The sequence below is a fragment of the Globicephala melas genome, chromosome Y, assembly GCF_963455315.2.
Source record: "Globicephala melas chromosome Y, mGloMel1.2, whole genome shotgun sequence".
Lineage (NCBI taxonomy): Eukaryota > Metazoa > Chordata > Mammalia > Artiodactyla > Delphinidae > Globicephala > Globicephala melas.
The window spans coordinates 5112543-5127247 of NC_083336.1; the positions used below are offsets into that span (position 1 = coordinate 5112543).

The 14705-nt window shown below is 41.0% G+C and overlaps 1 long non-coding RNA gene across 1 annotated transcript; it reads left to right on the forward strand.

The window, feature by feature from the left end:
* Nucleotides 1–673: 673 nt before the first annotated feature.
* On the forward strand, nt 674–3377 carry LOC138842529 (uncharacterized). The gene is made up of 3 exons (XR_011377177.1): nt 674–809; nt 1635–2651; nt 2852–3377. It is a non-coding gene; the product is annotated as an uncharacterized lncRNA (long non-coding RNA).
* Nucleotides 3378–14705: the final 11328 nt, after the last annotated feature.

Here is a 14705-nt window from a genome sequence, read left to right on the forward strand (position 1 = left end):
GTGAGCTCTACTATGAATTCAGGAGAGCTTTTAAATGAGTTTGTGTTTATTAAGTCACTTAGATTTGCATTTAACTTCTGTATATGTGCAAAATAGTGTTATGGGTGTGTAAAACGCATACAGTTATTCAGTCCTCCCAACAACGCTGATAGGCTCGTGGATTTGTGATTTTGTTGCACTAACTGCCTTCCCCAGCGTTGTTAGCCGTGGCGTGGGAAGTACTGCTCTCAGCTCCGTGTACAAAATTCTATTGTCGTCTTAGAGCTTTCTTGAAAACAGGAGACTTGCTTACTTCAGGCGTGTGTGGGGAGGAGCGTTTTTTGTTGTTGTTGTTGTTGATGTTCGGCCTCGCTGCGCGGCTTGCAGTTGTAGTTCTCTGACCAGGGATTGAATTTGCAGCCCAGCATTGGAAGCGGGGAGTCCTAACCATCGGACTACCAGGGAATTCCCTGGGGAGGAACGTTTTTGACAGCTTGTGTGTGTTTAACCAGAAAGCCCTCAACGTGGTTTAGAACGTGCTTTTTTCCCGTTATACAGTAGGCCATTAAGATTTTGCCATGTCGGTCTATTTTTCATCTTTCTACAGTAGCTGCGTTTTCTGCGGGCCTTATAATGTATTTGATCACTTTTCTCTTGTCAGGTATTTAGAATTTTTTTTTTACTGTCATACCTTTGTCATTATGAAGAGTAAAGTAAGTATTGAGAGAGACCCACAAGGAAGTCGAGAACAAAGCTGGAATCCCCACTGCTGTTAGCATTGTGCGATTTTTCTCCTGATTTATTTTCTGTGGAGCTTTAATTAAGGCCAGGTATGATCATTTTTGTTTAATTTTGCATTCAGCTTATTAAGAATTAACATACCACATGTTACTACCTAACCTGTTATTTTTTTCATGACTGATTTCATCTAATAAACATAATTCACTTACCGGCTCTTGTAACATCTTTTTATGTTTATGATCATAAATAACAGCAATTTACATATGTACAGTATGTGTTATCTTTGCTTTTTAAAATTTAGAGTGAAGCATACTCTATATTCAGGAAAATGTTCTTTTCTTACGAGTATAGTTTAGTGAGTTCTCATAAACTGAACATGACAGAAATCAAAACATTATCAGCATTTCCAGATTACTCTGCAAATTTCCTTAAACACTGTGTTGAATTCTAATGACATAAATTAGTTTTGCATGGTTTTGTTCTTTTATACAGCCGCAGTTAACACAGTTCTATCCATACTACTTTGTGCCTGACTTTTAGCTTTGTTTTTTTCTATACCTGTAATTTTTATGTCCTTATCATAAAATAACACAAGATATTATAACCACTTCCTTCAGTTTTGATTTAGAATTCATCTATTGATATATTTTTAAAATGTATTCATTTGTTGATAGAACAAGAGTTAACACTATGTAGCAGGCACTCTTCCAGCCACTGGAGATAAATCCCTGCCCTCCTAGGAGTATCATAACTTCTATTAAAATTTTGAAAATTTGTATACGAACATATATTATGGAAATTCAAATTCTGATTGTTCTTTGAACAAGGAAAGCCATCATTGATATGAGAGCTTCCTGCCAGCTTTCCGTGTCTGCATATCACCTTCTAACATAATTTTTTCCATGCCCACCCAGGGAGAAGATAACATTTTTCACGAGACCACGGGCTAACATACCCCTGCTGCCGGTTGATGCTGTTTGCTGGAGTATTTATCTGCCTATTTTATTTCTGCGAAGTTCTAAAATTGTCTAGCTAAAATTGTCTTTCAAATATGTGTGCAAAGTTATTAATATACAATTTTTTTTCGAAAGTCTATAAATATGTATTTTTTGATAGTGACAGGAGCAGGGCTTGGCTTTTCCTTGTTGTTAAATTAACATCTCAAACAGGTTATTTTATAAAAGAGTAGCTGTTGTGTGAAGATTCGACAGTTTCCATGCTGTTTTCTTTGACTTGAAGGGTAGAAGACAGAAACTCAGGCAAATTCACTCTATTGTCATTTATTCATGGTTCTTTTCTTCCTCCTTGAAGGAGAATACTGACTTTAAGATGTATTTTAAGACTGAAACTTGGTTCTTCAGTATTTGCCATGTGGTAGAATGGATCTTTGGGGCCGGTTTTGTGTTCTGACATCGGAAATGCAAACACTATGTGCTGAACTCGTCACTCGTCCCGTTTCTCCTGTGTGCATTTATCATGTATAGTGTACACTTTCGCACCCTTTATGTTCTGTTAAGATGCCACCTTAGGGGCTCAGTCCTAAGTCAGTGCGGGGTGCGCTTTGTGGAGCTTGGTCTCCCGCGCGGGCTGGGCACCCATAGCCCCTGGTTTCCGTGCACCTTTCCGTGCCCACCCCGGGTCTGAGGCTGGTCACGGAGCCCCCGGCAGGCACACAGCCCACCCTCACCCGGCCTCGGCAGCCCCGCCTGCCTTTCCAGTCCGCCCCATCTGATCCTGACCGACAAGGAGGGCAGTGGTGGAGCTTCTGCTCTGCTGCTCTGCCCTGCGGGAAGTGAAAATAGAAGAAGGAAGGTGTGTTTTCACTGAGTCACTGGATCCGCTGATGGATAGAGCAGTCACGACATGGACACGATAACCTTTGAAGGCGCTTTCTTGAGGAAGCCAGCTTCCGTGGGAACTACAGCTACCAGGCGAGTCACTCACAGGAGAGCATGTGCTTTCGCTCAGAAGGCCCCCCGCCCCATGCTGGAGTCTTGCCAACATTTCTTAAGAAATCTTAGAACTAGCTCATGAGGAAAAATATTTTTATTCAATAAAAGGGTACAACTATTCTTTGAATTGCCAAGTGATATAAATATTTTGCCTAATATATACTTACTATATTTAAAAGGCACTCTTCTTCATGAAGCTTTGGATGAGTAAACAAGATCAGTCACAAAATGTGAAAGAAAGAAAGACAGAAAGAACATACAACTCTTCCTGTAGCTTTCTTCTCCCTCTTTTCCGTTGAAAATATGGACAATAGAGTTTGTAAGTAGTACTAAGACTGAAAACTTTATGCTATTCACAGTTGTCATCTGTTGCTATGTGTTTCTAATCTTTGTTTTGATTTTTTTTCCCTCGTCAATTTCTTAGTGTATGTACTGGCAGTGGAAGTAGAGACTCACAAAACATTCCTTAGTAGAATTAGCAGCCAAGCAGACAGCATGGGTAAGCAAGTGAGGACAGTTAGGCCCTCTCTAACTTCCCTGAGCTATTTGAAACTTTAAAATCAAACAAAGAACTGTCTACCACGGGACTCTAGAGGATGCAAATGGCAAGTTATTTATATCTGAGGTACAGTCTCCATTCATGTGGGGAGGCTTGCAGAATGCATTTTCTCTGTGCTTCTTCTTAGCAGCTGTGCCAGCATAGAAATGCCCCAGACAGGTGCTTTTGAATAACACTGAATAACATACCCCTCTCCACCCTCTATCCCCAGCTCAAACAGATTTCCATTTGGAAGTGTTTCCCTGATAGAGAGCTGGGGGATTTTTGTTGTTTTAAATCCCATCTTAGCCAAATGCAGCTTCTATGGCCGTGCAGTGGCCTCTTACATTTGCCACTTCTCTGTTTTACTTCTCCATGCTCTGCCTTGCATGTGATTGCTTTTATAAGATCATAGTAAGGAAGTAAAATCGAGACCAATGAAGAAAAGTTCTGTGCTGCCTGTGGAGGACCCCTTTTTGAGTGTTCATTGTTCATGCTGGAAAAGACAAATGGTCTGTGTTAGAGGCTGTGGTGGAGCAGATGGTGGGCTTGATTTTGCAACTTCTGATCAATTAAGACTGTCAGGAGCATATCCCACATGAACGAAAAGTTAAGTCCTGTTGCCTTATGTTTATCTTTGTATATCCTTAAGTTTTGTGTCCCCATGATGAAGTGATATAAAATACTATATCTTCCTCAATTAAAATTTAGAACTCAGTCATTAGTATGTTTTTTCATGTATTCATTCCTTTATTAATAAAACATATTTACTGAACACCTGCTACTTACCTGGCACTATTGTAGGCCCTAGAATAAATTCCTGACGTCGTGGGAGCATCATAAACTGTATGACATAATATGTTTATATGTTTCCTTTGTCATTAAGAAAACTGCCCTATTTTATGGGCAGTCTTACTCAGGGTAGTCAGAGTCAGAGGTAGATTGCAAATGTTGATATCCCTTTTCAAGAAACTGTCAAAATGCTGCCACCAGCTTCTTTTAAAACAGAGCTACAAGTAAACTAATTTTTTCTTCCTATGATCACTGAATTGTCAAACTTTGGTTGAAAACTCCTTAAATAAATATTCTTCTGTTGTGGGAATAAGTAATAATCAATATTCCTCTCTTTGCTTATGTCACCATTTCCTCCGATTTGTATTGTTTGAAAGTATTTCTTAAAATTAGAGTTCTTAAAACAGAGTGGAAATATATTTTAAAATTCCTTTTAAGTTTTGGAGAACTATAAATGTATAAAAATAGTAAAATAAATCCCTATGGTCCTCTGACCAAATTTCAACATGGATCAGTCATGGCCAAATTTGTTTCTCTTACACTTCCATTCACTTCTCCTCATATTTCGAAGCAAATCCCACACACAATATCATTTTGTCTGTAAATATTTCAGCTGCCATCCTATAGTAATCCAGGGTTTTCCAAAAGTCTCCTCATTAAAATAAACTCATGGTTGAAAAGCTTGTTAGGAATAAAAAAAGACATTGATTTCACCTTTTCACTGATTTCTGTGTTAGGAAGAACCTTGGATGAAGACCAAAGTAACATATTTCTTATTTTAAATCAAACTATCATAGCGTTCTATTGACCTTACTTTATTTTATCTTACTTCATTATTTTTTAAATTTTATATATCCTGAATCTTTCATCCCTGTGAGATTTCCTTTGTCTCACTCTTGGGCTGCAGGCCAGAGGCCTGCAAGCCCTAGGCCTGCAAACCCTGCACTTGCCCAGCTTTAAGACCAAAGAAAGAGCCTGGGGTCAGCAAGGTAGACATCAGTGGTTTAATGGCTGGGGGCGGGGCTTACACATCTAAGCAAGGTCCTGGAGCAACACCCCATTATGTGCAGCTCACAGCAGGCAGGACTCCTGGGGTAGGGGGAAGGTTACCAGTTATAGGTGGAATTGACACCAGGTCGGCTCATTAGTTACCAGGGAAACTAGTAGAGGGGCACACCCCTCACTGCCCCTTTGTTAAGCTATCCTGGTAAAGGTGTTCTGATCTAAAGCTACAGCAATCACTAGCTGGGGCAGGGGCAGGTATGTAGGACAAAGTCAATCATGTGAGTAGGGTGTAGGCGAAGCAGGCACTGGTCCAGCAGGGGATGTACAGAGAGCAAGAGGACAGCCATCTGGGGGATCTGATCATGCAGATGGGATAATAATTAGGTGGTGGTTTCAGTTGGCTTTGCTTTTACACTTTATATCGGTTTTCTTTGCTGTGTGAGATAGTACGCGAAGTGAGGAAGTTAACTGTGGGTACAAAGGGAATCCTGCACTTGGTAACTCATATGCTTGTACCGTTCAATACCCAGGTTGTCTCATCAAGGTGAACGACACAGTACTGATTGATTTAGGGACTGGCAAGATACGCAACTTTATCAAATTGGACACAGGTAAGTATTTGTTTCCTTTCTTCCCTCCCAACCTTCTCTCTCTTTCTTCCTTTTTCCTGTTGCTCCTTCTATTTTACTTGTACCCTACCTTGATTAGATAGAACTGCAATGTGGAAGTCAGAGAGATAAGTGACGGTTGCTTCTGGCAGAGATGTTCTCCTTGAGTCCCATTCTCATCCCAGTCCACACATTTAGGACGAGAAGTTGCCAGACGGTCTCTTGAACTTGACGCTAAACAGTTGTGAGACTTCCCTTTGGGCTGCATCCATCAACCCAATCTCTGCAGGTTAGCTATATAAACTACAGTTGGCCACGAGAGGGAAACTTTGTGTTTCGACTCTGATGACTTTAGGTGAGTTCCTTGAGGTAAAGGGCTAAAGGTGTCCGAATAACCTTAACCTAGTGTTGATGAAATGTTTCTCTGCAGAGTTGTTTCCCCTCTCCACTCCTCAGATTCCTCTGACAGAGGTTCACATCCAGTGTTAGCTGGTATCTGATGTGCTAATGAAGTACAATATTTTCCCCAACTGGTTTTAACAAAAATACCACAAAATATAGAAAGACTGAAAAAATAGGACAAGGACAAATAACCGATGGCAGCTTATTTTCTGCCTACCTGCAAATGATTGTTAACATCTTGTTCTATTGCTTTTACATTCTTTCTTTCTTTTCCTGTGCCTGTGTTCCCTTCCCCACGTGGATCCAAGGACCAGCCAATGTTCTCACACACAGTTTTCTGTAGTGTCTCTTTGGGACTCTTTTAACCTGAGTTTGCCTCCCTGTTTTGAATTTTAAAGAGTACAGGCTTCCTGTCTAATTCAGTACTCCACAGTCTGGGATTGTTCAAGTATTATTTCACCATAAGGACTTTGCACCTGTGCTACCTGCACTCCTGATTATTTACTACTCACCTGGAAATTGTAGACCAGAATACTTCATTGATGTCAAAGTTCTTTTCCTTAAGTGAAAACATTGCGAGTGGATATTAGTGTTGGGGATCACGCTTATGACACCTAAACCTGTTGCTTGATTTCAACATGACAACAAAACAGATAACCAGACATGATGTGCCTCCCAGTGGCAGTGCACGATACCTCTCGTGAGGAATTCTTGTCAAAAAGGAGAATAGACTCAAACGTGGTTGAAAAGAGAGAGGAGAGCATAAATCGGAAGAGACTAAGAAACCTAGCAGTCCGATGCAGTTGCTTGCCTTTTAGAGAGGAGTACCAGAATATTTCAGGTTCAAATGATCTGTGGCTGGGCATTTGTTTCAGAATGACCCAGTGCAGGACTGCTTAGGTAAAGATGAATCAAGGCTGGCCGTGGGTTAGAAAATGTTGAAGCTGGGGGTGCGTACATGGGGACTCGTTATTCTTATTTTCTCAACTTTTGCAATCCTTTGAAAATAATTTTTGAAGTTGAATTGTATGTCCTATTTCCAATTAAAGTAAACGTTATTTATTAAATTAAATTTCCAGTTAAAATTTAACTTTACAGATTTTCCCCCCAACTTAACTTTGTTTTGCATATATCTGTATCTCTTTCTCTTGTGATGAAACTCCTGGTATTAATTAAGTTACTTAGTTTTATAAACAGTACACATAAAATAACATGAAAATTGCAAAGCCAGTTTTCCTAGGGACAAGAAATCCACTGAGTGGAGACAAAGGTGTTTTTGTAGTTCTTTTTGACCCTGGAATTATATTCCTGGTATTACTAACGTGGTATTGGTAGATTACGAGCAGTGGCAGTGTTAGATTGTCATCCTCAATACCACACCCTGATATCTGATACCACTTGCAAGTCTGTGGGTGGGAGGGTTCCCCAAACCACACCCGGATTTAATAACACTTTAGAACAACTTGCAATACCCACTGAAGGCTGTTACGCTCACGGTTACAATTTATTATAGGGAAAGGATACCGATTAAAGTCAGCCAAGGGAAGAGGTGCAGTAGGGCAGGGTCTAGGAAAGCTACACACACAAACCTTCCAATTGTCTTCTCCCAGTGAAGTCATGGATATTGCTAAGTATTCCTGGCTGTGACGTGTGACAGCAGACATGAAGTTTGGTCAACCAGACAGACCCACCCAAGCCTTAGTGTCCAGAGTTTTTATTGGGGCTCAGCCATGTGGCTGACCACCCCTGTGGCTGATCCTAGCCTCTGGTCCCTTCAGTGGTAGAGCTAATACCCAATGGCCCCAAGTCCCTACCATATATCACACTGTTAGACTGTCAAGTGTAGCCGGAAGCCCCCAGGTCACCAGAAACACTGTTACCAGGCTGGATGTTCTAAGAGCTAAGAGGTCACCTCTTGGGGCTGAGGAAGGCAAAGACTAGAAGTCTCTTTACTACTCAGCATTTTCTCTATGCTTGGTTAACAGCGTGCTGTTGGATAGGCTTGTTTGCTTCTGTTTGCAGTATGAGGTTGTGTTCCGCTTTTTTTTTCCTGTTCATCCACATCCTTTGAATATGTAAGACCAATTTGATTGGATCGGAAGTGAAGAAAACAGTATGGAAAAGTATAATGAAAAAAGTTTCAGGACTTCTCTGATGGCACAGTGGTTAAAAATCTGCCTGCCGATGCAGGGTACACGGGTTTGATCCCTGGGCTGGGAAGATGCCACATGCCCTGGAGTAACTAAGCCCATGCGCCACAACTACTGAAGCCTGTGTTCTCTAGGGCCAATGTGTCATAACTTCTGAGCTGGTGTGCTGCAACTACTGAAGCCTGCGGGCCTAGAGCCCATGCTCCGCAACAAGAGAAGCCACTGCAACGAGAAGCCCGTGCACCACAACAAAGAGTAGCCCCCGCTCGCCACAACTAGAGAAAGCCTGTGCGCAGCAACAAAGATCCAATTAAATTTATTATTAATTTAGTAAATTAAATTTATTTAATTTTAATAATAAAATAAAATTTTTAAATAGGTTTCATCTAAGGAAGTGGGTTCTTGATCCTGATCTGCCATTCTTTCAACCAAACTGTATTTCTAGTAATTTCTTTCATGATAGTAGAAACAAGTTCAAAGCTCATGCTTGACCCACTAGAAGGTTGGCATGGTGGAGACAGTCTTGGTGCTTAATTAGATATAGTGTCCAGGAATGTTGGGTGTGATATTCTTTATATGTCCTTTTATATTTGTCAGTTTTTGCAGTATCTACTTGAAGCTTGTTAGAACACACAAATTTAAAATACAGTATCTCCCTGGTAGTTCACCTCTTATAGCATCCTTTTGTTTAGCATTCATGCAGCATATCAGTTTCTTTCCAGATATTTGATATCTGTAGATCGTAGGTAAACCTGACCTGTATTTTATTTTTTGATGCTGGCTTTTTGTGTGGCCCATTTAAGGTTTGAGATATATATTTATATGTGTGTATATATATATATACACACACACACACACATATATGTATCACTTTTTATGGTGCTTTCTGCTTGTCCTGCCTCTTCTGTGTACAGCTATTTCCCCCACTCCCTTTCCCTTTCATAGCTTTCCTGGATTGATTATTTTGTAATGTTCCAACTTTTTAAAAATTTTTTATATTCCTCTTTTGGTATTGTGGTAAAATACACATAAAGCATATTTATTTTAACCATTTATAAATATACAGTTCAGTGGCATTAAATACAGTCACAGTGTTGCGTAACCATCACCACTGTCTATAACCAAAACTTTTTTCTTTTTTACATCCTTATTGGAGTATAACTGCTTTACAGTGGTGTGTTAGTTTCTGCTTTATAACAAAGTGAATTAGTTATACATATACATATGTTCCCATATCTCTTTCCTCTTGCGTCTCCCTCCCTCCCACCCTCCCTATCCCACCCCTCCAGGCGGTCACAAAGCACCGAGCTGATCTCCCCATGCTATGCGGCTGCTTCCCACTAGCTATCTACCTTACGTTTCGTAGTGTATATATGTCCATGCCTCTCTCTCACTTTGTCACAGCTTGCCTTTCCCCCTCCCCATATCCTCAAGTCCATTCTTGAATGGGTCTGTGTCTTTATTCCTGTCGTACCCCTAGGTTGTTCACGACACTTTCTTTTCTAAAATTCCATATATATGTGTTAGCATACGGTATTTGTCTTTCTCTTTCTGACTGACTTCACTCTGTATGACAGACTCTAGGTCTATCCACCTCATTACTGATAGCTCAATTTCGTTTCTTTTTATGGCTGAGTAATATTCCATTGTATTTATGTGCCACATCTTCTTTATGCATTCATCTGATGATGGACACTTAGCTTGTTTCCATGTCCTGGCTATTTTAAATAGAGCTGCAATGAACATTTTGGTACATGACTCTTTTTGAATTATGGTTTTCTCAGGGTGTATGCCCAGTAGTGGGATTGCCGGGTCATACGGTAGTTATGTTTCCTGAATAATTTTAAATATTAGCCATTTCTGATACTGCTATTTAAAAGGTAACTGTAGGAATTGTAGCATGCATATTGAAACCACCAAAGTTCAAAATTGTTTCTCCTCTTCTGGGAAAATAGGTCTTGAGAATACCACACCCCTCTCCTCTTTAACTTCTTGGAGCTTGAATGGTTTCTGGCCATGTTCTGGAAAATTAGGTTTTCCTTCCTCTCTCCTCTCTTTTCTGGGACTTGGATTTAGCCTGTGTTAGGTCTTTCCACATTAGTCACGTTCATCCATACTTCTGTTTTTCACCTTTTTGTCTTTCCGTGGTGAGTTTAGGGCAACTTTTTCTCATCATCCACCATTTTTCTAATTTGCTCTTCAACTGAATGTAAATACATTCTTTAAACCCATTCTATTTGGTTTTTAATTTCAGCTACTGCATTTTTCATTCCTAAAAGTTCTTCTTGATTGTTTTTCAAATCTGCTTGGTCGCTTTGCCAAGATTGTCTTTTATCCTTGTAGATACTTTCAGTGAAGTTCCAAATTCTGAAGTCTGTTTGAGCCTGACTTCTGCGGGTGCTGGTTCTTTATCATGCTGTCTTAGTTCCATCTGTGCTGGACAGTGTATGCAAAATATAATTAGTAAGAATATTTAGAGGCCTAGGACAATGGCTTCCTTCTTAGATAATGTGCATTCTGATCTCTCTGGTCTCTGGGGTGTCTGTCAGCCTGAAATCCCCTTGATCAAGGCTTGAGATTCCCTGTGCTGACCAGGCAGTGTGAAATTCATTTGTTTTTAAGTTCTAAGGAAGATGGGATTGTTTTCAGCTCAGCTGTTTGTGAGGCTATGGCCCTTTGGGGCCCAGCTAGTTGTGGGCAGGGTCTCCTATTAGACTGAACTTTACCCTGAGACTTAACTTTGGGCTTTGATTTCTATTCCTGTTTCCTTAAGAGGTCATCAAAAAGAAAGCTGATAGGGCTTCCCTGGTGGCGCAGTGGTTGAGAGTCTGCCTGCCGATGCAGGGGACGCGGGTTCGTGCCCCGGTCTGGGAGGGCCCTGCATGCCACGGAGCGGCTAGGCCTGTGGGCCATGGACGCTGGGCCTGTGCATCCGGAGCCTGTGCTCCGCGACGGGAAGGGCCACAGCAGTGAGAGGCCCACGTGCCACAAAAAAAAAAAGAAAAAAGAGAAAGCTGATAGCCTTTATGAAAGAAGGAGAAGTTAATTACCTTGCTCTGAGTTCTTTTTGCTCCTGGTTTTGAGTCTGGAATTTCCTTTCTGTCTTCTCACCCCTTAGGTCCTTTTAGGAGGATTGGTAAGTTTTTTTCTTTTTGGCCACACTGCTTGGCGGGATCTTAGTTTTTCCACCAGGGATTAAACCTGTGCCTATAGGCCCAGAAAGTGTGAAAGTGTTGGTTCCTAAGCACTAGACCACCAGGGACCTCCCTCATAAGAAATGTTTTCATACATTGCTTGTAGTTTTTTTCAAAAGCAGGAAGTTTGATCCAAAAAAGCCTTGCCCACCATAACCAGAAATTGGAAGCTGGAGGATATTTTAACTGATGAGTCCCTGTGTACTCATCCTCTGTAGATGTGCTGTCCCTTTCATTCTCGTTGTGTTTGGTGTATGAGGAAGAACTTTGAGGTCAGAGGATGTACAGCAGTTCAAAGGGTGTTGGGTGCTCTAGTTTATTTAGCAAAACTAAAGAAGTTTGCAGGCCAAACTTTATACATGCAGACTGCTAGCAGGACCACTTTAGGTCTTGCTGAGGTAGACGCCCATGGTGGTATTGTGATCAGGATTAAGAATGGTCTCTACATACAGTCTGTTTTCCTGAGGGAATAGAGAGAAGAGCACACTGTGAAGTAAGAGTGTTGCCAGCCAGATCAGTAAACAAAGGATTTTGTGGCCCTCAAGCCATCAGCCACTGCAGCTGTCCCTGAAGGTGAACCCAGAAGGAACTCAAGATAAAAACAGGAAGCCCACCATCAAGCCCTCAGCCACTACAGCCGCCCCCAGTGGTGCACCCAGAGGGGACTCAGGATGGGAAAGAACATGATTCTGACCCTAGATAGCTAAGGTGCATATCAAACGAATGCTTTCAGTGAACCTAGGCTGTTGTATCTTCCCATACGTAGAAAAGTGCTAAATTCATTCACGAGAGATGTCTGGTTTTCTTTAATTAACTGTAATCTTTTGACATTCTAACTACCTGCTCTTTGTTACAAAACTCCTATACATCCAAAGGTTTCTGGGAAAGGTCAGAGAAAGAAAATCATTATCTTCCTCTGGTTTGGAGACACAAAACATGTAACATGGTCTTTTAATCAAGGATCCTTCGGACAGAGCCTGAAATTCATTTTCTTCAATCATAGATCTCAAGACTGAGTCCCCAGTGAATTTGTGACCCCACAATGGAGATCTAATGGAGGTTTCTGGAGCAGTTGGCACATCTCTAGGAGACACATCTTGAATTTCAGAAGAAATATGTGCCATCTCAAATAAAATTTTCTTCAGCTACTTTTCTCACCTTGTTTTTCAACCCTGCGAGTTCACATGCTGCTTTGGCAGACCTACACAGATAAACCGTCTAGACCATCACAGTGGTTCTCAACCTGAGTAGCTGTGACACCACAAGATGACTGGTCTCCTAGCAATTAAAGTGTAACATTCAGCCAGTGTTCACTTCCCTATGAAATTTATCCAGTTAAAGCAAGATATGGGCTGCTTACTTAAACAGTAACTTAAAAAAATGAGATCTGCAAAATCTCTTTCCTAAAGAGTCTTAAACACATCACATAAATAAATCCATTTCGTTTCTGAAATAAAAGTGATTTCTCTCCCTTCTACACACATACTCTTAGCGCCAGTAGTGTTCCCAAGCCACACTTCGGTCTGCTCACCTGTGTGCAGTAAAGCCAATCTACTTACACCCGGTTGTGGTGAAGGTAAGTGTAGCCTTTATTGCAGGTGCCAAGCAAGGAGTCCAGGCAGCTAGTGCTCAAAAGGCCTGAACTCCCTGCAGGCTTTCAGGGAAAGGTTTTTAAAGACAGGGTGAAGGGGGTGGGTTGTGGGTTGCATGATCAGCTCGTGGACATTCTTCTGATTGGTTGGTGGTGAGGTCATTGTGAGTCAGCGTCATCAACCTTCTGGTTCCAACCAGTCTGCAGTCTGTGTGCTTGTGGGCAGCATGAAGTTAACTTCTCCCACCTGGTGGGGGTTTCAGTATCTGCAAAACAGCTCAAAGGGCATGGCTCAGAATATGATTTATAGCCCTGGAGGAGGAACTAAAGGTCCTTCACTTTGTTTAATGGCTAAACTATTATTATTTCTGTTTTGCTTCACTGTTTGCCTCTCTTTCTGCGTATTCTGACTTCTCTAAATTTGCTCTTTGGAACTTGAGGAAGGTCAAGGAGGGTAAAGTTTTTCTACAGACAAGGGCAGGCAGAGGACATTGTGGGGAGTGTCTGTTCCAGGAAGCCTCCATAGTTACAATGCCCCCCTTTTTTTTGATACCCCCTCAGTCTTGAGGGACAGGTAGAGAAAAAGAAAGGGAATAAAGTTTTGGATAGAGAGGTTAATTATAAACATGGCAGAAGAACTCAGTTTTAGTGTCCATTTCTGTTTCAATTTTCCTGAACTCTTTGAGGGAATGGGGCAACAACCACTTTGGCTACCACCTAACGAAATGGAGCATAGACCTGCCTAATTTGGGAATGGACACAGAGCTGGTAATAATGTTGAGTTTCAAGTTTAGCATCGATATTTTGTAGTATGAGAACGTTACTTCTCTCTTTGATTGTTTTGTTACAGCACCTGGACACACATTTGAAAATTAGCCAACATATTACAATGAGGATAATGATCAAAAAGAGTCCTCTAATTTTAGATGCAACCAGAAAAAATAAGCTTTGGGGTGTTTCCTCTTTAAATATATTCAGTAACCAAGTAAGCTTTTAAATTATTCTATATTTGGGTTTTTCATTTTTCCAGGGTTTTTATACATAATAGGAGCTATTGGCCACTAGTATCTCTCTCTGTGTCACTCTCTCTCTCTCTTCTTTTTTTGCCAAAATGTAATTTAAAGCAATTTTATTAGCTCATAGTATTCTGGCTGAATAATCTAGCGCCTTTTGCTGGGAGGCTCTATCTTGAGTTGGCTCATTTGCCACTACTATTTCTAAAGTAGGAGATGGGTTTCACAGTTATGAAGAGACCTTGAGACCAGAAGGTTGCAGCTGGCAGCTGCTAACAGATACTGTTTTGAGAAAGGCTGGTAGTGTCCTTACATTTGATAAAGTTTAGGAAACTCAGGTTCTCAGTAGTATAAGAACATGTCTGAACTCACGTCAACAGTGGGCACCCAGCTCCATTTTGGAGGCTTGAACCACAGTTACTCCATTCTGATTTTTAAGTGTATCTTCCATTAATGGCTAAAGCCAATGCACAGTGCATGTTTTATAGGCCACAAACAGGATATTTCAGTTAGCTTAAATTTCATATTCAATCATGTATAAGCCAGAGTCACATTACCTGAATATGTGAACATTTCCTCCATCATTTCCCCCTTTTGATTGCAAATCTTTCAGGAAAAAGCATTGATGATCAAAATATCTGTCCGTCGTTGCTGGGTTGTTTGAGCTGCCTGCCCCAGGTCCAGATCATGTCCCTTGGTGCTAGGCCTCCTTCATATTGGCCTAGTTATCCACATTGGGG